At 48.3% G+C, this 21,805-nt stretch overlaps 1 protein-coding gene across 1 annotated transcript in view; it reads left to right on the plus strand.

The window, feature by feature from the left end:
* Positions 1-21,805, plus strand: part of LOC115120311 (reelin-like) — a 427,502-nt gene that overhangs the window by 128,985 nt on the left and 276,712 nt on the right. The gene's annotated exons all lie outside the window — the stretch shown is intronic.

Here is a 21,805-nt window from a genome sequence, read left to right on the forward strand (position 1 = left end):
AGGAATATAATTTAGCATGCAACATTAAATGATGATAAGTATCAGTGGCATTTCAACCCCGAACAACAAGCTATTGTTATTGAATGAGACTGTGAGTTCTGGCCTTGAGTGATGAATTTAGCCCAGTTATACAGGCAAACTGTAGTCTATATTAACATTTATACAGACACACTGTAGTCTATATTAACATTTATACAGACAAACTGTAGTCTATATTAACATTTATACAGACAAACTGTACTCTATATTAACATTTATACAGACAAACTGTAGTCTATATTAACATTTATACAGACAAACTGTAGTCTATATCAACATTTATACAGGCAGACTGTACTCTATATTAACATTTATACAGACAAACTGTAGTCTATATCAACATTTATACAGACAAACTGTAGTCTATATTAACATTTATACAGACAAACTGTAGTCTATATTAACATTTATACAGACAAACTGTAGTCTATATCAACATTTATACAGGCAGACTGTACTCTATATTAACATTTATACAGACAAACTGTAGTCTATATCAACATTTATACAGACAAACTGTAGTCTATATTAACATTTATACAGACAAACTGTAGTCTATATGAACATTTATACAGACAAACTGTAGTCTATATCAACATTTATACAGACAAACTGTGGTCTATATTAACATTTATACAGACAAACTGTGGTCTATATTAACATTTATCCAGGCAAGGGGAACCAACGCGGGAACAGACAAGGGGAACCAGCGAGTGGAAGATGAAAAAGCGAGAAAAGAAAGAGGGAATGAATTGAAAGTAGGAATTTAGAGGAGGGAGAACTAGCAAGAGAGAGAGACAGAGAGAGAGAGAGAGAGAGAGAGAGAGAGAGAGAGAGAGGGAGAGAGAGAGAGAGAGAGAGAGAGAGAGACAGAGAGAGAGAGACAGAGAGAGAGAGACAGAGAGAGAGAGAGAGCGAGAGAGAGAGAGAGAGAGAGAGAGAGAGAGAGACGGAGACAGAGAGAGTTGTTTGGTCTTTGTGAAAACATAATAAATACTGCAAAGCCGTGGTGTCCTCACATGTTGGGGTTATTGTGACTCATAGTCCTGCTATTGTCTTTGATTCTTATATCAAACATATTGAACAGATGTGATCTTTCAAACATACCAGTACAACATGTTGACGACTCCTCTCCGTCTATCACGTACGTATCTGTGTGTGTCTGTGTGTCTTTATTGAGAGAGAAATATACAGTGGTCTGTCTGTCTGTCTACCCTGAACCTATAGTAGTCTATTGCACTGTGATGATAACTCATCTTTGTAAACCACAGCTATATAGTAAAGCACGAATCTAACAGAGTAAAGGGCCCTATTACTATGTGGATGGCCCTGTTACTATGTGGATGGCCCTGTTACTATGTGGATGGCCCTGTTACTATGTGGATGGCCCTGTTACTATGTGGAGGGCCCTGTTACTATGTGGATGGCCCTGTTACTATGTGGAGGGCCCTGTTACTATGTGGATGGACCTGTTACTATGTGGATGGCCCTGTTACTATGTGGATGGCCCTGTTACTATGTGGAGGGCCCTGTTACTATGTGGATGGCCCTGTTACTATGTGGATGGCCCTGTTACTATGTGGATGGCCCTGTTACTATGTGCAGGGCCCTGTTACTATGTGGATGGCCCTGTTACTATGTGGATGGCCCTGTTACTGTGTGGATGGCCCTGTTACCATGTGGAGGGCCCTGTTACTATGTGGATGGCCATGTTACTATGTGCAGGGCCCTGTTACTATGTGGAGGGCCCTGTTACTATGTGGAGGGCCCTGTTACTATGTGGAGGGCCTTGTTACTATTTGGAGGGCCCTGTTACTATGTGGATGGCCCTGTTACTATGTGGAGGGCCCTGTTACTATGTGGATGGCCCTGTTACTGTGTGCAGGGCCCTGTTACTATGTGGAGGGCCCTGTTACCATGTGGATGGGCCTGTTACTATGTGGATGGCCCTGTTACTATGTGGATGGCCCTGTTACTATGTGGATGGCCCTGTTACTATGTGGATGGCCCTGTTACTATGTGGAAGGCGCTGTTACCATCTGGAGGGCCCTATTACTATGTGGATGGCCCTGTTACTATGTGTAGGGCCCTGTTACTATGTGGATGGCCCTGTTACCATGTGGATGGCCCTGTTACTATGTGGATGGCCCTGTTACTATGTGGATGGCCCTGTTACTGTGTGGATGGCCCTGTTACTGTGTGGATGGCCCTGTTACTATGTGGATGGCCCTGTTACTGTGTGGATGGCCCTGTTACTATGTGGATGGCCCTGTTACTATGTGGATGGCCCTGTTACCATCTGGAGGGCCCTGTTACTATGTGGATGGCCCTGTTACTATGTGCAGGGCCCTGTTACTATGTGGAGGGCCCTGTTACCATGTGGAGGGCCCTGTTACTATGTGGATGGCCCTGTTACTATGTGGATGGCCCTGTTACTATGTGGATGGCCCTGTTACCATGTGCAGGGCCCTGTTACTATGTGGAGGGCCCTGTTACCATGTGGAGGGCCCTGTTACTATGTGGATGGCCCTGTTACTATGTGGATGGCCCTGTTACTATGTGGATGGCCCTGTTACTATGTGGATGGCCCTGTTACTATGTGGATGGCCCTGTTACCATGTGCAGGGCCCTGTTACTATGTGGAGGGCCCTGTTACTATGTGGATGGCCCTGTTACTATGTGGATGGCCCTGTTACTATGTGGATGGCCCTGTTACCATGTGTATGGCCCTGTTACTATGTGGATGGCCCTGTTACTATGTGGATGGCCCTGTTACCATGTGGATGGCCCTGTTACTATGTGGATGGCCCTGTTACCATGTGGATGGCCCTGTTACTATGTGCAGGGCCCTGTTACTATGTGGATGGCCCTGTTACCATGTGGATGGCCCTGTTACTATGTGGAGGGCCCTGTTACTATGTGGAGGGCCCTGTTACTATGTGGATGGCCCTGTTACTATGTGGATGGCCCTGTTACTATGTGGATGGCCCTGTTACCATGTGCAGGGCCCTGTTACTATGTGGAGGGCCCTGTTACCATGTGGAGGGCCCTGTTACTATGTGGATGGCCCTGTTACTATGTGGATGGCCCTGTTACTATGTGGATGGCCCTGTTACTATGTGGATGGCCCTGTTACTATGTGGATGGCCCTGTTACCATGTGCAGGGCCCTGTTACTATGTGGAGGGCCCTGTTACTATGTGGATGGCCCTGTTACTATGTGGATGGCCCTGTTACTATGTGGATGGCCCTGTTACCATGTGTATGGCCCTGTTACTATGTGGATGGCCCTGTTACTATGTGGATGGCCCTGTTACCATGTGGATGGCCCTGTTACTATGTGGATGGCCCTGTTACCATGTGGATGGCCCTGTTACTATGTGCAGGGCCCTGTTACTATGTGGATGGCCCTGTTACCATGTGGATGGCCCTGTTACTATGTGGAGGGCCCTGTTACTATGTGGAGGGCCCTGTTACTATGTGGATGGCCCTGTTACTATGTGGTTGGCCCTGTTACTATGTGGATGGCCCTGTTACTATGTGGAGGGCCCTGTTACTATGTGCAGGGCCCTGTTACTATGTGGAGGGCCCTGTTACCATGTGGAGGGCCCTGTTACTATGTGGATGGCCCTGTTACTATGTGGATGGCCCTGTTACTATGTGGATGGCCCTGTTACCATGTGGAGGGCCCTGTTACTATGTGGATGGCCATGTTACTATGTGCAGGGCCCTGTTACTATGTGGAGGGCCCTGTTACTATGTGGAGGGCCCTGTTACTATGTGGAGGGCCTTGTTACTATTTGGAGGGCCCTGTTACTATGTGGATGGCCCTGTTACTATGTGGAGGGCCCTGTTACTATGTGGATGGCCCTGTTACTGTGTGCAGGGCCCTGTTACTATGTGGAGGGCCCTGTTACTATGTGGAGGGCCCTGTTACTATGTGGATGGCCCTGTTACTATGTGGATGGCCCTGTTACTATGTGGATGGCCCTGTTACTATGTGCAGGGCCCTGTTACTATGTGCAGGGCCCTGTTACTATGTGGAGGGCCCTGTTACCATGTGGATGGCCCTGTTACTATGTGGAGGGCCCTGTTACTATGTGGAGGGCCCTGTTACCATGTGGATGGGCCTGTTACTATGTGGATGGCCCTGTTACTATGTGGATGGCCCTGTTACTATGTGGATGGCCCTGTTACTATGTGGATGGCCCTGTTACTATGTGGAAGGCGCTGTTACCATCTGGAGGGCCCTATTACTATGTGGATGGCCCTGTTACTATGTGGATGGCCCTGTTACTATGTGGATGGCCCTGTTACTATGTGGATGGCCCTGTTACTGTGTGGATGGCCCTGTTACTGTGTGGATGGCCCTGTTACTATGTGGATGGCCCTGTTACTGTGTGGATGGCCCTGTTACCATGTGTATGGCCCTGTTACTATGTGGATGGCCCTGTTACTATGTGGATGGCCCTGTTACCATGTGGATGGCCCTGTTACTATGTGGATGGCCCTGTTACCATGTGGATGGCCCTGTTACTATGTGCAGGGCCCTGTTACTATGTGGATGGCCCTGTTACCATGTGGATGGCCCTGTTACTATGTGGAGGGCCCTGTTACTATGTGGAGGGCCCTGTTACTATGTGGATGGCCCTGTTACTATGTGGTTGGCCCTGTTACTATGTGGATGGCCCTGTTACTATGTGGAGGGCCCTGTTACTATGTGCAGGGCCCTGTTACTATGTGGAGGGCCCTGTTACCATGTGGATGGCCCTGTCACTATGTGGATGGCCCTGTTACTATGTGCAGGGCCCTGTTACTATGTGGATGGCCCTGTTACCATGTGGATGGCCCTGTTACTATGTGGAGGGCCCTGTTACTATGTGGAGGGCCCTGTTACTATGTGGATGGCCCTGTTACTATGTGGTTGGCCCTGTTACTATGTGGATGGCCCTGTTACTATGTGCAGGGCCCTGTTACTATGTGGATGGCCCTGTTACTATGTGGATGGCCCTGTTACTGTGTGGATGGCCCTGTTACCATGTGGAGGGCCCTGTTACTATGTGGATGGCCATGTTACTATGTGCAGGGCCCTGTTACTATGTGGAGGGCCCTGTTACTATGTGGAGGGCCCTGTTACTATGTGGAGGGCCTTGTTACTATTTGGAGGGCCCTGTTACTATGTGGATGGCCCTGTTACTATGTGGAGGGCCCTGTTACTATGTGGATGGCCCTGTTACTATGTGGATGGCCCTGTTACTATGTGGATGGCCCTGTTACTATGTGGATGGCCCTGTTACTGTGTGGATGGCCCTGTTACTGTGTGGATGGCCCTGTTACTATGTGGATGGCCCTGTTACTGTGTGGATGGCCCTGTTACCATGTGTATGGCCCTGTTACTATGTGGATGGCCCTGTTACTATGTGGATGGCCCTGTTACCATGTGGATGGCCCTGTTACTATGTGGATGGCCCTGTTACCATGTGGATGGCCCTGTTACTATGTGCAGGGCCCTGTTACTATGTGGATGGCCCTGTTACCATGTGGATGGCCCTGTTACTATGTGGAGGGCCCTGTTACTATGTGGAGGGCCCTGTTACTATGTGGATGGCCCTGTTACTATGTGGTTGGCCCTGTTACTATGTGGATGGCCCTGTTACTATGTGGAGGGCCCTGTTACTATGTGCAGGGCCCTGTTACTATGTGGAGGGCCCTGTTACCATGTGGATGGCCCTGTCACTATGTGGATGGCCCTGTTACTATGTGCAGGGCCCTGTTACTATGTGGATGGCCCTGTTACCATGTGGATGGCCCTGTTACTATGTGGAGGGCCCTGTTACTATGTGGAGGGCCCTGTTACTATGTGGATGGCCCTGTTACTATGTGGTTGGCCCTGTTACTATGTGGATGGCCCTGTTACTATGTGCAGGGCCCTGTTACTATGTGGATGGCCCTGTTACTATGTGGATGGCCCTGTTACTGTGTGGATGGCCCTGTTACCATGTGGAGGGCCCTGTTACTATGTGGATGGCCATGTTACTATGTGCAGGGCCCTGTTACTATGTGGAGGGCCCTGTTACTATGTGGAGGGCCCTGTTACTATGTGGAGGGCCTTGTTACTATTTGGAGGGCCCTGTTACTATGTGGATGGCCCTGTTACTATGTGGAGGGCCCTGTTACTATGTGGATGGCCCTGTTACTGTGTGCAGGGCCCTGTTACTATGTGGAGGGCCCTGTTACTATGTGGAGGGCCCTGTTACTATGTGGATGGCCCTGTTACTATGTGGATGGCCCTGTTACTATGTGGATGGCCCTGTTACTATGTGCAGGGCCCTGTTACTATGTGCAGGGCCCTGTTACTATGTGGAGGGCCCTGTTACCATGTGGATGGCCCTGTTACTATGTGGAGGGCCCTGTTACTATGTGGAGGGCCCTGTTACCATGTGGATGGGCCTGTTACTATGTGGATGGCCCTGTTACTATGTGGATGGCCCTGTTACTATGTGGATGGCCCTGTTACTATGTGGATGGCCCTGTTACTATGTGGAAGGCGCTGTTACCATCTGGAGGGCCCTATTACTATGTGGATGGCCCTGTTACTATGTGCAGGGCCCTGTTACTATGTGGATGGCCCTGTTACTATGTGGAGGGCCCTGTTACTATGTGGATGGCCCTGTTACTATGTGGATGGCCCTGTTACTGTGTGGATGGCCCTGTTACTGTGTGGATGGCCCTGTTACTATGTGGATGGCCCTGTTACTGTGTGGATGGCCCTGTTACTATGTGGATGGCCCTGTTACTATGTGGATGGCCCTGTTACCATCTGGAGGGCCCTGTTACTATGTGGATGGCCCTGTTACTATGTGCAGGGCCCTGTTACTATGTGCAGGGCCCTGTTACTATGTGGATGGCCCTGTTACTATGTGGATGGCCCTGTTACTGTGTGGATGGCCCTGTTACCATGTGGAGGGCCCTGTTACTATGTGGATGGCCATGTTACTATGTGCAGGGCCCTGTTACTATGTGGAGGGCCCTGTTACTATGTGGAGGGCCCTGTTACTATGTGGAGGGCCTTGTTACTATTTGGAGGGCCCTGTTACTATGTGGATGGCCCTGTTACTATGTGGAGGGCCCTGTTACTATGTGGATGGCCCTGTTACTGTGTGCAGGGCCCTGTTACTATGTGGAGGGCCCTGTTACCATGTGGATGGGCCTGTTACTATGTGGATGGCCCTGTTACTATGTGGATGGCCCTGTTACTATGTGGATGGCCCTGTTACTATGTGGATGGCCCTGTTACTATGTGGAAGGCGCTGTTACCATCTGGAGGGCCCTATTACTATGTGGATGGCCCTGTTACTATGTGTAGGGCCCTGTTACTATGTGGATGGCCCTGTTACCATGTGGATGGCCCTGTTACTATGTGGATGGCCCTGTTACTATGTGGATGGCCCTGTTACTGTGTGGATGGCCCTGTTACTGTGTGGATGGCCCTGTTACTATGTGGATGGCCCTGTTACTGTGTGGATGGCCCTGTTACTATGTGGATGGCCCTGTTACTATGTGGATGGCCCTGTTACCATCTGGAGGGCCCTGTTACTATGTGGATGGCCCTGTTACTATGTGCAGGGCCCTGTTACTATGTGGAGGGCCCTGTTACCATGTGGAGGGCCCTGTTACTATGTGGATGGCCCTGTTACTATGTGGATGGCCCTGTTACTATGTGGATGGCCCTGTTACCATGTGCAGGGCCCTGTTACTATGTGGAGGGCCCTGTTACCATGTGGAGGGCCCTGTTACTATGTGGATAGCCCTGTTACTATGTGGATGGCCCTGTTACTATGTGGATGGCCCTGTTACTATGTGGATGGCCCTGTTACTATGTGGATGGCCCTGTTACCATGTGCAGGGCCCTGTTACTATGTGGAGGGCCCTGTTACTATGTGGATGGCCCTGTTACTATGTGGATGGCCCTGTTACTATGTGGATGGCCCTGTTACCATGTGGATGGCCCTGTTACTATGTGGATGGCCCTGTTACTATGTGGATGGCCCTGTTACCATGTGGATGGCCCTGTTACTATGTGGATGGCCCTGTTACCATGTGGATGGCCCTGTTACTATGTGCAGGGCCCTGTTACTATGTGGATGGCCCTGTTACCATGTGGATGGCCCTGTTACTATGTGGAGGGCCCTGTTACTATGTGGAGGGCCCTGTTACTATGTGGATGGCCCTGTTACTATGTGGTTGGCCCTGTTACTATGTGGATGGCCCTGTTACTATGTGGAGGGCCCTGTTACTATGTGCAGGGCCCTGTTACTATGTGGAGGGCCCTGTTACCATGTGGATGGCCCTGTCACTATGTGGATGGCCCTGTTACTATGTGCAGGGCCCTGTTACTATGTGGATGGCCCTGTTACCATGTGGATGGCCCTGTTACTATGTGGAGGGCCCTGTTACTATGTGGAGGGCCCTGTTACTATGTGGATGGCCCTGTTACTATGTGGTTGGCCCTGTTACTATGTGGATGGCCCTGTTACTATGTGCAGGGCCCTGTTACTATGTGGATGGCCCTGTTACTATGTGGATGGCCCTGTTACTGTGTGGATGGCCCTGTTACCATGTGGAGGGCCCTGTTACTATGTGGATGGCCATGTTACTATGTGCAGGGCCCTGTTACTATGTGGAGGGCCCTGTTACTATGTGGAGGGCCCTGTTACTATGTGGAGGGCCTTGTTACTATTTGGAGGGCCCTGTTACTATGTGGATGGCCCTGTTACTATGTGGAGGGCCCTGTTACTATGTGAATGGCCCTGTTACTGTGTGCAGGGCCCTGTTACTATGTGGAGGGCCCTGTTACTATGTGGAGGGCCCTGTTACTATGTGGATGGCCCTGTTACTATGTGGATGGCCCTGTTACTATGTGGATGGCCCTGTTACTATGTGCAGGGCCCTGTTACTATGTGCAGGGCCCTGTTACTATGTGGAGGGCCCTGTTACCATGTGGATGGCCCTGTTACTATGTGGAGGGCCCTGTTACTATGTGGAGGGCCCTGTTACCATGTGGATGGGCCTGTTACTATGTGGATGGCCCTGTTACTATGTGGATGGCCCTGTTACTATGTGGATGGCCCTGTTACTATGTGGATGGCCCTGTTACTATGTGGAAGGCGCTGTTACCATCTGGAGGGCCCTATTACTATGTGGATGGCCCTGTTACTATGTGCAGGGCCCTGTTACTATGTGGATGGCCCTGTTACTATGTGGAGGGCCCTGTTACTATGTGGATGGCCCTGTTACTATGTGGATGGCCCTGTTACTGTGTGGATGGCCCTGTTACTGTGTGGATGGCCCTGTTACTATGTGGATGGCCCTGTTACTATGTGGATGGCCCTGTTACCATCTGGAGGGCCCTGTTACTATGTGGATGGCCCTGTTACTATGTGCAGGGCCCTGTTACTATGTGGAGGGCCCTGTTACCATGTGGAGGGCCCTGTTACTATGTGGATGGCCCTGTTACTATGTGGATGGCCCTGTTACTATGTGGATGGCCCTGTTACCATGTGCAGGGCCCTGTTACTATGTGGAGGGCCCTGTTACCATGTGGATGGCCCTGTTACTATGTGGATGGCCCTGTTACTATGTTGATGGCCCTGTTACCATGTGCAGGGCCCTGTTACTATGTGGAGGGCCCTGTTACTATGTGGATGGCCCTGTTACTATGTGGATGGCCCTGTTACTATGTGGATGGCCCTGTTACCATGTGGATGGCCCTGTTACTATGTGGATGGCCCTGTTACTATGTGGATGGCCCTGTTACTATGTGGATGGCCCTGTTACTATGTGGATGGCCCTGTTACTATGTTGATGGCCCTGTTACCATGTGCAGGGCCCTGTTACTATGTGGAGGGCCCTGTTACTATGTGGATGGCCCTGTTACTATGTGGATGGCCCTGTTACTATGTGGATGGCCCTGTTACCATGTGGATGGCCCTGTTACTATGTGGATGGCCCTGTTACTATGTGGATGGCCCTGTTACCATGTGGATGGCCCTGTTACTATGTGGATGGCCCTGTTACCATGTGGATGGCCCTGTTACTATGTGCAGGGCCCTGTTACTATGTGGATGGCCCTGTTACCATGTGGATGGCCCTGTTACTATGTGGAGGACCCTGTTACTATGTGGAGGGCCCTGTTACTATGTGGATGGCCCTGTTACTATGTGGTTGGCCCTGTTACTATGTGGATGGCCCTGTTACTATGTGGAGGGCCCTGTTACTATGTGCAGGGCCCTGTTACTATGTGGAGGGCCCTGTTACCATGTGAATGGCCCTGTTACTATGTGGATGGCCCTGTTACTATGTGCAGGGCCCTGTTACTATGCGGATGGCCCTGTTACCATGTGGATGGCCCTGTTACTATGTGGAGGGCCCTGTTACTATGTGGATGGCCCTGTTACTATGTGGTTGGCCCTGTTACTATGTGGATGGCCCTGTTACTATGTGGAGGGCCCTGTTACTATGTGCAGGGCCCTGTTACTATGTGGAGGGCCCTGTTACCATGTGGATGGCCCTGTTACTATGTGGAGGGCCCTGTTACTATGTGGAGGGCCCTGTTACTATGTGGATGGCCCTGTTACTATGTGGAATGCCCTGTTACAATGTGGATGGCCCTGTTACTATGTGCAGGGCCCTGTTACTATGTGCAGGGCCCTGTTACTATGTGGAGGGCCCTGTTACCATGTGGATGGCCCTGTTACTATGTGGAGGGCCCTGTTACTATGTGGAGGGCCCTGTTACCATGTGGATGGGCCTGTTACTATGTGGAATGCCCTGTTACTATGTGGATGGCCCTGTTACTATGTGGATGGCCCTGTTACTATGTGGATGGCCCTGTTACTATGTGGAAGGCCCTGTTACTATGTGGATGGCCCTGTTACCATCTGGAGGGCCCTATTACTATGTGGATGGCCCTGTTACTATGTGCAGGGCCCTGTTACTATGTGGATGGCCCTGTTACCACATGGATGGCCCTGTTACTATGTGGATGGCCCTGTTACTGTGTGGATGGCCCTGTTACTATGTGGATGGCCCTGTTACCATCTGGAGGGCCCTGTTACTATGTGGAGAGGCCTGTTACCATCTGGAGGGCCCTGTTACTATGTGGATGGCCCTGTTACTATGTGGAGGGGCCTGTTACTATGTGGAGGGGCCTGTTACCATCTGGAGGGCCCTGTTACTATGTGGATGGCCCTGTTACTATGTGGAGGGCCTGTTACTATGTGGATGGCCCTGTTACCATGTGGAGGGCCCTGGTACTGTGTGGATGGCCCTGTTACTGTGTGGATGGCCCTGTTACTATGTCCAATTTGTAAGTCGCTCTGGATAAGAGCGTCTGCTAAATGACTTAAATGTAAATGTAAATGTTAAATGTGGATGGCCCTGTTACTATGTGGATGGACCTGTTACCATCTGGAGGGCCCTGTTACTATGTGGATGGCCCTGTTACTATGTGCAGGGCCCTGTTACTATGTGGAGGGCCCTGTTACCATCTGGAGGTCCCTGTTACTATGTGGAGGGCCCTGTTACTATGTGGATTGCCCTGTTACCATGTGGAGGGCCCTGTTACTATGTGGATGGCCCTGTTACTATGTGGATGGCCCTGTTACCATGTGGAGGGCCCTGTTACTATGTGGATGGCCCTGTTACTATGTGGATGGCCCTGTTACTATGTGGAGGGCCCTGTTACTATGCGGATGGCCCTGTTACTATGTGGATGGCCCTGTTACTATTTGGATGGCCCTGTTACCATGTGGATGGCCCTGTTACTATGTGGATGGCCCTGTTACTATGTGGATGGCCCTGTTACCATGTGGATGGCCCTGTTACTATGTGGATGGCCCTGTTACCATGTGGATGGCCCTGTTACTATGTGCAGGGCCCTGTTACTATGTGGATGGCCCTGTTACCATGTGGATGGCCCTGTTACTATGTGGAGGGCCCTGTTACTATGTGGAGGGCCCTGTTACTATGTGGATGGCCCTGTTACTATGTGATTGGCCCTGTTACTATGTGGATGGCCCTGTTACTATGTGGAGGGCCCTGTTACTATGTGCAGGGCCCTGTTACTATGTGGAGGGCCCTGTTACCATGTGGATGGCCCTGTTACTATGTGGATGGCCCTGTTACCATGTGGATGGCCCTGTTACTATGTGCAGGGCCCTGTTACTATGTGGATGGCCCTGTTACCATGTGGATGGCCCTGTTACTATGTGGAGGGCCCTGTTACTATGTGGAGGGCCCTGTTACTATGTGGATGGCCCTGTTACTATGTGGTTGGACCTGTTACTATGTGGATGGCCCTGTTACTATGTGGAGGGCCCTGTTACTATGTGCAGGGCCCTGTTACTATGTGGAGGGCCCTGTTACCATGTGGATGGCCCTGTTACTATGTGGAGGGCCATGTTACTATGTGGAGGGCCCTGTTACTATGTGGATGGCCCTGTTACTATGTGGATGGCCCTGTTACCATGTGGATGGCCCTGTTACTATGTGCAGGGCCCTGTTACTATGTGCAGGGCCCTGTTACTATGTGGAGGGCCCTGTTACCATGTGGATGGCCCTGTTACTATGTGGAGGGCCCTGTTACTATGTGGAGGGCCCTGTTACCATGTGGATGGGCCTGTTACTATGTGGATGGCCCTGTTACTATGTGGATGGCCCTGTTACTATGTGGATGGCCCTGTTACTATGTGGATGGCCCTGTTACTATGTGGAAGGCCCTGTTACTATGTGGATGGCCCTGTTACCATCTGGAGGGCCCTATTACTATGTGGATGGCCCTGTTACTATGTGCAGGGCCCTGTTACTATGTGGATGGCCCTGTTACCACATGGATGACCCTGTTACTATGTGGATGGCCCTGTTACAGTGTGGATGGCCCTGTTACTATGTGGATGGCCCTGTTACTATGTGGATGGCCCTGTTACCATCTGGAGGGCCCTGTTACTATGTGGATGGCCCTGTTACTATGTGCAGGGCCCTGTTACTATGTGGAGGGGCCTGTTACCATCTGGAGGGCCCTGTTACTATGTGGATGGCCCTGTTACTATGTGGAGGGCCCTGTTACCATGTGGATGGGCCTGTTACTATGTGGATGGCCCTGTTACTATGTGGATGGCCCTGTTACTATGTGGATGGCCCTGTTACTATGTGGATGGCCCTGTTACTATGTGGAAGGCCCTGTTACTATGTGGATGGCCCTGTTACCATCTGGAGGGCCCTATTACTATGTGGATGGCCCTGTTACTATGTGCAGGGCCCTGTTACTATGTGGATGGCCCTGTTACCACATGGATGGCCCTGTTACTATGTGGATGGCCCTGTTACAGTGTGGATGGCCCTGTTACTATGTGGATGGCCCTGTTACTATGTGGATGGCCCTGTTACCATCTGGAGGGCCCTGTTACTATGTGGATGGCCCTGTTACTATGTGCAGGGCCCTGTTACTATGTGGAGGGGCCTGTTACCATCTGGAGGGCCCTGTTACTATGTGGATGGCCCTGTTACTATGTGGAGGGCCTGTTACTATGTGGATGGCCCTGTTACCATGTGGAGGGCCCTGTTACTGTGTGGATGGCCCTGTTACTATGTGGATGGCCCTGTTACTATGTGGATGGACCTGTTACCATCTGGAGGGCCCTGTTACTATGTGGATGGCCCTGTTACTATGTGCAGGGCCCTGTTACTATGTGGAGGGCCCTGTTACCATCTGGAGTTCCCTGTTACTATGTGGAGGGCCCTGTTACTATGTGGATTGCCCTGTTACCATGTGGAGGGCCCTGTTACTATGTGGATGGCCCTGTTACTATGTGCAGGGCCCTGTTACTATGTGGAGGGCCCTGTTACCATCTGGAGTTCCCTGTTACTATGTGGAGGGCCCTGTTACTATGTGGATTGCCCTGTTACCATGTGGAGGGCCCTGTTACTATGTGGATGGCCCTGTTACTATGTGGATGGCCCTGTTACTATGTGGATGGCCCTGTTACCATGTGCAGGGCCCTGTTACTATGTGGAGGGCCCTGTTACCATGTGGAGGGCCCTGTTACTATGTGGATGGCCCTGTTACTATGTGGATGGCCCTGTTACTATGTGGATGGCCCTGTTACTATGTGGATGGCCCTGTTACCATGTGCAGGGCCCTGTTACTATGTGGAGGGCCCTGTTACTATGTGGATGGCCCTGTTACTATGTGCAGGGCCCTGTTACTATGTGGATGGCCCTGTTACTATGTGGATGGCCCTGTTACTATGTGGATGGCCCTGTTACTATGTGGATGGCCCTGTTACTATGTGCAGGGCCCTGTTACTATGTGGATGGCCCTGTTACTATGTGGATGGCCCTGTTACTATGTGCAGGGCCCTGTTACTATGTGGATGGCCCTGTTACTATGTGGATGGCCCTGTTACTATGTGCAGGGCCCTGTTACTATGTGGAGGGCCCTGTTACTATGTGGATTGCCCTGTTACTATGTGGATGGCCCTGTTACTATGTGCAGGGCCCTGTTACTATGTGGATGGCCCTGTTACTATGTGGATAGCCCTGTTACTATGTGGTTGGCACTGTTACTATGTGGATGGCCCTGTTACTATGTGGAGGGCCCTGTTACTATGTGCAGGGCCCTGTTACTATGTGGAGGGCCCTGTTACCATGTGGATGGCCCTGTTACTATGTGGTTGGCCCTCTTACTATGTGGATGGCCCTGTTACTATGTGGATGGCCCTGTTACTATGTGGATGGCCCTGTTACTATGTGGATGGCCCTGTTACTATGTGGATGGCCCTGTTACTATGTGCAGGGCCCTGTTACTATGTGGATGGCCCTGTTACTATGTGGATGACCCTGTTACTATGTGCAGGGCCCTGTTACTATGTGGATGGCCCTGTTACTATGTGCAGGGCCCTGTTACTATGTGGATGGCCCTGTTACTATGTGGAGCGCCCTGTTACTATGTGCAGGGCCCTGTTACTATGTGCAGGGCCCTGTTACTATGTGGAGGGCCCTGTTACTATGTGCAGGGCCCTGTTACTATGTGGATTGCCCTGTTACTATGTGGATTGCCCTGTTACTATGTGGATGGCCCTGTTACTATGTGGATGGCCCTGTTACTATGTGGACAGTTCAGTGTGTAAGACGTAATCACACACTAATGACAAAGCTGCACTAAAGCCGCCTCGCTTATGTAATGGCTATGATTTACACTAACACACACACACACACACATGCACGCACGCACACACACACACACACACACACACACATGAATGCACGCACACACACACACACACACACACACACACACACACACACACACACACACACACACACACACACACACCAGCTGTAGCCAACCCTATAGTTCAGACAGATTGGTGGTATATTGAAACAAAAGCTTAGATGCATTCAGTCCTGCGTTGCAGCTCTACTCTATTGGGCAGATAGTTAACAATGTATTAATGTTAATAATGAACAGAGACTACAGCCCAGCCAGCCAACGTTTGACTGCAGTTCAGTCATACACAATATTTAATCTGTGGCCATACGTTATCTAAACACCGCTGTCCTCCTGAACAACAACCACACCCCTTTACCCTCTCCAAAAGTCAGTGATTCGCTGCGTCCATGACTGGTATGAAATAAAGCCCAGGATTGGCCAGCACTGCATCCTTCATCACGGCGGCAGGGTAGCCTAGTGGTTAGAGCGTTGGACTAGTAACCGGAAGGTTACAAGTTCAAACCCCCGAGCTGACAAGGTACAAGTCTGTCATTCTGTCCCTGAACAGGCAGTTAACCCACTGTTCCTAGGCCGTCATTGAAAATAAGAATTTGTTCTTAATTAACTGACTTGCCTAGTTAAATAAAGGTAATATCATTTCACAAGCCTGGAGCTAAAATGCTCCCTCTGCATTCAAATGAAAGCCAGTAACAGTTTTATGGGCAATATTGTTCGCGGTTCTTTAATTTAGGGCTAGGTGTAACTGGAGGCCGCGCAATTCAAACAAATACTCGTAACAATTATGGATATTAAACATTTAGGTACAAGTGTCTTATATCGGTTGAAAGCTTTACATTCGTGTTAATCTAACTGCACTGTCTGATTTACAGTAGCTATTACAGTGAAAACATGCCATGCGATTGTTTGAGGACGGCGCCCCACATCAAAATATTTTTCCACCGGCATAGGTTTCATAAATTCACAAATAGCCATTAAATATTCACTTACTTTTTGAAAATCTTCCTCTGATTTGGCATCCAAAGGGTCCCAGCTATAACATGTAGTGTCGTTTTGTTAGATAAAATCCTTCTTTATATCCCAAAAGCCTGTTTAGTTGGCGCCATCGATTTGAGTAATCCACTCGTTCAACCTGCAGAGAAAGGAATCGAAAACCTTCCCCTTTGTTTCAACAAGTCAAAATACGTTTCTATTGACTCCTCAGATACCCTAAACTGTAATCAAACGATAACATTTCTTATGGAAAGAAATATGTTCAAAAGGAAACTGATTTTAGCAGATGAGTTCTGTCTTCATCGTGCGCATAAATATGAATTTCGAAGACTGTGTCACTGAACTAAAACTGATATTTCTTATTAGCCTGAAACCTTGAACATAGACTGCTGACACCTTGTGGAAGCCATAGGAATTTCATCCTGGGAGCTAGAATTCAGTATGCCCCTATACTTTCCATTGTAAGACCCATGGGCTCTCAAAAAAATATATATCTATTTAGAGTTTCTTTGGATTTTCTCCTACCATATCTATTGTGTTATATTCTCCTACATTATTTTTTACATTTCTACAAACTTCAAAGTGTTTTCTTTCCAATGGTACCAATTATATGCATATCCTGGCTTCAGGGCCTGAACAACAGGCAGTTTATTTGGGCCTGAACTACAGGCAGTTTACTTTGGGCCTGAACTACAGGCAGTTTACTTTGGGCCTGAACTACAGGCAGTTTACTTTGGGCCTGAACTACAGGTAGTTTACATAGAGTACTGTCCAGTTATATGGTTATATGGTCAATCCCTGGTCCTATCACACTTAGAGTACTATCCAGTTATATGGTCAATCCCTGGTCCTATCACACTTAGAGTACTATCCAGTTATATGGTCAATCCCTGGTCCTATCACACTTAGAGTTCTGTCCAGTTATATGGTCAATTCCTGTTCCTATCACACTTAGAGTACTGTCCAGTTATATGGTCAATCCCTGGTCCTATCACACTTAGAGTATTGTCCAGTTATATGGTTAATCCCTGGTCCTATCACACTTAGAGTACTGTACAGTTATATGGTCAATCCCTGGTCACTTAGAGTACTATCCGGTTATATGGCCAATCCCTGGTCACTTAGAGTACTGTCCGGTTATATGGTCAATCCCTGGTCACTTAGAGTACTATCCGGTTATATGGCCAATCCCTGGTCACTTAGAGTACTGTCCGGTTATATGGTCAATCCCTGGTCACTTAGAGTACTATCCAGTTATATGGTCAATCCCTGGGCCTATCACACTTAGAGTATTGTCCAGTTATATGGTCAATCCCTGGTCCTATCACACTTAGAGTACTGTCCAGTTATATGGTCAATCCCTGGTCCTATCACACTTAGAGTACTTTCCAGTTATATGGTCAATCCCTGGTCCTATCACACTTAGAGTACTGTCCAGTTATATGGTCAATCCCTGGTCCTATCACACTTAGAGTACTGTCCAGTTATATGGTCAATCCCTGGTCCTATCACACTTAGAGTACTGTCCAGTTATATGGTCAATCCCTGGTCCTATCACACTTAGATTTCTGTCCAGTTATATGGTCAATCCTTGGTCCTATCACACTTAGAGTACTGTCCAGTTATATGGTCAATCCCTGGTCCTATTACACTTAAGAGTACTGTCCAGTTATATGTGTCAATCCCTGTTCCTATCACACTTAGAGTACTGTCTGGTTATATGGTCAATTCCTGTTCCTATCACACTTAGAGTACTCTCTGGTTATATGGTCAATCCCTGGTTCTGTCACACTTAGAGTACTGCCCAGTTATATGGTCAATCCCTGGTCACTTAGAGTACTGTCCAGTTATATGGTCAATCCCTGGTCCTATCACACTTAGAGTACTGTCCAGTTATATGGTCAATCCCTGGTCCTATCACACTTAGAGTATTGTCCAGTTATATGGTCAATCCCTGGTCCTATCACACTTAGAGTACTGTCCGGTTATATGGTCAATCCCTGGTCCTATCACACTTAGAGTTCTGTCCAGTTATATGGTCAATCCCTGGTCCTATCACACTTAGAGTACTGTCCAGTTATATGGTCAATCCCTGGTCCTATCACACTTAGAGTTCTGTCCAGTTATATGGTCAATCCCTGGTCCTATCATACTTAGAGTTCTGTCCAATTATATCGTCATCTGCAGCAAAGAAAGATTTAACAAAGCTCAAAAACACTCTAAACAGGGCAGCCAGATTAGCTCTTCATTGCTCAAAACAGGGCAGCCAGATTAGCTCTTCATTACTCAAAACAGGGCAGCCCGATTAGCTCTTCATTGCTCAAAACAGGGCAGCCAGATTAGCTCTTCATTACTCAAAACAGGGCAGCCCGATTAGCTCTTCATTGCTCAAAACAGGGCAGCCAGATTAGCTCTTCATTGCTCAAAACAGGGCAGCCAGATTAGCTCTTCATTGCTCAAAACAGGGCAGCCAGATTAGCTCTTCATTGCTCAAAACAGGGCTGCCAGATTAGCTCTTCATTGCTCGATCCGTATGAATATTATCCAAATGCATCAGAATCTGTCATTGCTTCACGTTAGAAACAAATTACTATCTAGTCTTCAGATTTTTCAAAAAACCACAGCATTTTTCAGGCCAATTAGTACATTCTAGCAACACGCATAACCACCAAACCAGACTGGCAAATTAAGGGCAGCTAAAACAACCCAAACCAAGGACAAATTGCCTTAAATCTACAGTTTTGTATAGAGCCATAGCTGAATAGAACTCTTTACCAATCCATATTTCTCAGGCAAAAAGTAAATTCATCTCCAATAAATTCATCTCCAATTCTACTTCCTGACTGGACAGGAAGTAGAAAGAACATCTAATGTGATAGACCATATGACTGGACAGGAAGTAGAAAGAACATCTGATGTGATAGACCATATGACTGGACAGGAAGTAGAAAGAACATCTGATGTGATAGACCATATGACTGGACAGGAAGTAGAAAGAACATCTGATGTGATAGACCATATGACTGGACAGGAAGTAGAAAGAACATCTGATGTGATAGACCATATGACTGGACAGGAAGTAGAAAGAACATCTGATGTGATAGACCATATGACTGGACAGGAAGTAGAAAGAACATCTAATGTGATAGACCATATGACTGGACAGGAAGTAGAAAGAACATCTGATGTGATAGACCATATGACTGGACAGGAAGTAGAAAGAACATCTGATGTGATAGACCATATGACTGGACAGGAAGTAGACAGAACATCTGATGTGATAAACCATATGACTGGACAGGAAATAGAAAGCATCAACTGAATGTTAAATGTGTTTCCTGTCAGGTATTTTATTTTGTCTGTATTGTCTAATCAAATCAAATCAAAGTTTATTTCCCATGTGCGCCGAATACAACAGGTGTAGTAGACCTTGTGACATGCTTACTTACAGGCTCTAACCAATAGTGCAAAAAAGGTATTAGGTGAACAACAGGTAAGTAAAGAAATAAAACAACAGTAAAAAGACAGTGAAAAATAACAGTAGTGAGGCTATAGACAGTAGAGAGGCTATATACAGTAGAGAGGCTATAGACAGTAGAGAGGCTATAGACAGTAGAGAGGCTATAGACAGTAGAGAGGCTATAGACAGTAGTGAGGCTATAGACAGTAGAGAGGCTATAGACAGTAGAGAGGCTATAGACAGTAGAGAGGCTATAGACAGTAGAGAGGCTATAGACAGTAGAGAGGCTATATACAGTAGAGAGGCTATAGACAGTAGAGAGGCTATAGACAGTAGAGAGGCTATATACAGTAGAGAGGCTATAGACAGTAGTGAGGCTATAGACAGTATAGAGGCTATAGACAGTAGAGAGGCTATAGACAGTAGAGAGGCTATAGACAGTAGAGAGGCTATAGACAGTAGAGAGGCTATATACAGTAGAGAGGCTATAGACAGTAGAGAGGCTATAGACAGTAGAGAGGCTATAGACAGTAGAGAGGCTATAGACAGTAGTGAGGCTATAGACAGTATAGAGGCTATAGACAGTAGAGAGGCTATAGACAGTAGAGAGGCTATATACAGTAGAGAGGCTTTATACAGTAGTGAGGCTATATACAGTAGAGAGGCTATATACAGTAGAGAGGCTTTATACAGTAGAGGGGCTATATACAGTAGAGAGGTTATATACAGTAGAGAGGCTATATACAGTAGAGAGGCTATATACAGTAGAGAGGCTATATACAGTAGAGAGGCTATATACAGTAGAGAGGCTATATACAGTAGAGAGGTTATATACAGTAGAGAGGCTTTATACAGTAGTGAGGCTATATACAGTAGAGAGGCTATATACAGTAGAGAGGCTATATACAGTAGAGAGGCTTTATACAGTAGTGAGGCTATATACAGTAGAGAGGCTATATACAGTAGAGGCTATATACGGTAGAGAGACTATATACAGTAGAGAGGCTATATACAGTAGCGAGGCTATAGACAGTAGTGAGGTTATATACAGTAGAGAGGCTATATACAGTAGAGAGGCTATATACAGTAGAGAGGCTATATACAGTAGAGAGGCTATATACAGTAGTGAGGCTATAGACAGTAGTGAGGTTATATACAGTAGCAAGACTATATGCAGTAGAGAGGCTACATACAGACACCGGTTGGTCGGCCCAATTGAGGTAGTATGACTGTATAGTGACTATGCATATATGATAAACAGAGAGTAGCAGCAGCGTAAAAAGAGGGCTGGGGGGGGGCACACAATGCAGATAGTCTGGTTAGCCATTTGATTACCTGTTCAGGAGTCTTATGGCTTGGGGGGAAAAACTGTTGAGAAGCCTTTTTGTCCTAGACTTGCCACTCCGATACCGCTTGCCATGCGGTAGTAGAGAGAACAGTTTATGACTGGGGTCTTTTATTTTATTTTATTTTATTTTACTAGGCAAGTCAGTTAAGAACAAATTCTTATTTTCAATGATGGCCTAGGAACAGTGGGTTAACTGCCTGTTCAGGGGCAGAACGACAGATTTGTACCTTGTCAGCTCGGGGATTCGAACTTGCAACCTTTCGGTTACTAGTCCAACGCTCTAACCACTAGGCCTAGTGTTTAGGGCCTTCCTCTGACACCGCCTGGTGTAGAGGTCCTGGATGGCAGGCAGCTTCGCCTCAGTGATGTACTGGGCCGTACGCACTACCCTCTGTAGTGACTTGAGGTTAGAGGCAGAGCAATTGCTGTACCAGGCAGTGATGCAACCAGTCAGGAGGATGCACTCGATGTTCCAGCTGTAGAAACTTTTGAGGATCTGAGGACCCATGCAAAGTTTTTTCAGTCTCCTGAGGGGGAAATAGGTTTTGTCGTGCCCTCTTCACGACTGTCTTGGTGTGTTTGGACCATTCTAGTTTGTTGATGTGGACACCAAGAAACCTGAAGCTCTCAACCTGCCCCACTACAGCCCCGTCGATGAGAATTGGGGCGTGCTCGGT

Source organism: Oncorhynchus nerka, linkage group LG9a, assembly GCF_034236695.1.
Source record: "Oncorhynchus nerka isolate Pitt River linkage group LG9a, Oner_Uvic_2.0, whole genome shotgun sequence".
NCBI classification, from domain to species: domain Eukaryota; kingdom Metazoa; phylum Chordata; class Actinopteri; order Salmoniformes; family Salmonidae; genus Oncorhynchus; species Oncorhynchus nerka.